This window comes from Aythya marila, assembly GCF_965140915.1.
Source record: "Aythya marila genome assembly, chromosome: 7".
Taxonomy (NCBI): Eukaryota; Metazoa; Chordata; class Aves; order Anseriformes; family Anatidae; genus Aythya; species Aythya marila.
In genome coordinates this window covers 32,358,932-32,360,970 of record NC_139048.1, presented here as the reverse complement: position 1 = coordinate 32,360,970, position 2,039 = coordinate 32,358,932, and the positions used below count along the sequence as shown (strand labels likewise).

Sequence of the window (2,039 nt, the reverse complement as noted above, 5' to 3'; positions counted from 1 at the left end):
CAATCCTTCAAAGCTTGGCCTTCACTCTTTTTTCTCCCCCTTCCAACACAGAAAGATGCACTTTAGGAGAATGTGAAGTTAACAGGGACCAAACCCACCCCCCCTGTGAGTTTCCAGGATCGGAAGGCCACGTTGTACGACCCAACAGCAAAAGGACAAACCCCAGCATCTCAGGAGAACCGAGTCCTTTCGGTTCTTCACTCTGAATCATGCTAACCTGACCAAAGGAAGGAATCACTTCAGGGCAGATTCAGCGGGAAGGAAGGAAATTACGGGGCTTCCCAACGTGACCAAATACTTGCCACGTTACGGCTGCGTTCAGGAAATAACCTCGCAAGATGAGCAAGGACAGCGATGCCCTCTCCGTCTGGAGAGCAAGGTTGAGCGTGCAGCAGCGGTTTCTCATCGTTTCCTGGAAAACACCAGATGTTTGGTGAGGTCTGGAAATATTTCCCAGCAGCGTAACCCTCCCTTCCTGGTGCTGAGGTTGTACATACAATTTTGGCCAATTTAGGGCTACCTGTGCACAGATGCAGCTACACCACTGGCACAGTTAATTTTTAGCATGGAGGAGGGTAATTCAGGCATCAATAAGTATTGATCTTCGCTTTCTTCCTTCTTGACCTGAGAAGGATTCTCAGATAACTGACAAAATGAGGATAATCGGACGTTGCCTACCTTTAAAAACGATCCTGTCCACTTTACCTAAGGATAATCACCTGGGATAGGAGAGGAGCTGAAGTCACCACCCATCTTCTCCTTTAACCAACATGCAAAGTTTAAAGAAAGGGAAGAGAGAAAGATCATAAAGGTCAGTTTGCATTGGGACGAGGAAGGGACCAGACAAAAAATTGCTCTTTTACTGTCACACAGGGCTGCTCTTCTTGGTGTTGCAATCCAAGAGGCAACAAAGATAGTTTCATCCATGCTGTTGGGCTCTGGATACTAATGAAAACTATTTAATGGCCAAGAGCTGTCACCAGAAGCATTGATTAATTAGGAGCAATTGATTAATTAGAAGGAGTGCAACTCTAGTGGCGCATCAGCTACTAATAATAGAGCCCCAATCAGCCGAGGAGCGTGTCTGAAAGGAAGAGGAGGCAGCCACAGGCTCGCAGCTCACCTTCACTGAAGACAAGACAGGCACCATCTCCTCCAGAGGGCTTCTTTCCATCTCCTATCTCCTGCTAGGAAGGGATGCAAGCCTCAGAACTTCAGAAATGCCCAAGAGAACCCAGCACAGCCTTCCTACACAATGATCTTCTGCCTCCTACCTTCTGAGGAGATGAGATTTTACTGAAAATTGGGGTCTTGAACACCTCTGAGGTCTTGAATTTCTGCTTGCCTCAGTTTCCTAGCTGTAGAAACAAAACCTCCCCTAACCCGTTTCAAGCATAAGCTAACTCAGAGCAGGAAATCTCTCTCCCTATTTGTCTACAGGGCCTTTAAAAAAAAAAAAAAAAAAAAAAAAACACACACCAAAATACACCTTGTACTGGAGCTTTTCTACATTACTGGAAAACAACCCCAAAATTAACAAAAGTGACCCCTGGGAGAGGAGAGCTGCACTTAAGATAAGCTTCCCAGGTGCCTGGAGGAGTGCAGGGAATGATGATGAAATAGCTGTATCATACATACACACATTTGTTAGAGCTAATACTGACACAGCCAGGAGACACTGACAGCTCTGCAGAGTAAGACTAATTTCCCAGCCCTGAAAATCATCTCGGTGGAAGGTTTAGGAGTAAAAATTATCCAGCCCATCTGACAGAGTGGTCATAATTTCGGTGTCTAACACCTCAGTAATGCCTGAGCCACAAATTATCGTTCTGCATCAGCAGAAAGCAGAGGTCTTAATGCTTTTTGTTGACATGGCAGGCTCGATCACTGGCAATAGTGATTTGGAATAGAAGACAGGTGCTTTTTGCACTGTGCTTACTGTCAACAGAGATACAGGCGCAGGGCAAAGAGGGAAAAGATCCTGGCCTGCCCTCCAGTGTGTTAAAGTTTCCTCCAAGCTCTAAAATGCCCTTTCTGGG

The 2,039-nt window shown here is 46.0% G+C and overlaps 1 long non-coding RNA gene across 1 annotated transcript; it reads right to left on the bottom strand.

Moving 5' to 3' along the window:
* Positions 1-328: 328 nt before the first annotated feature.
* LOC309880465 lies at positions 329-1,154 on the bottom strand. The gene is made up of 3 exons (XR_014317977.1): positions 1,124-1,154; positions 720-759; positions 329-412 (listed from the first exon to the last, which is right to left on the bottom strand). It is a non-coding gene; the product is annotated as an uncharacterized lncRNA (long non-coding RNA).
* Positions 1,155-2,039: the final 885 nt, after the last annotated feature.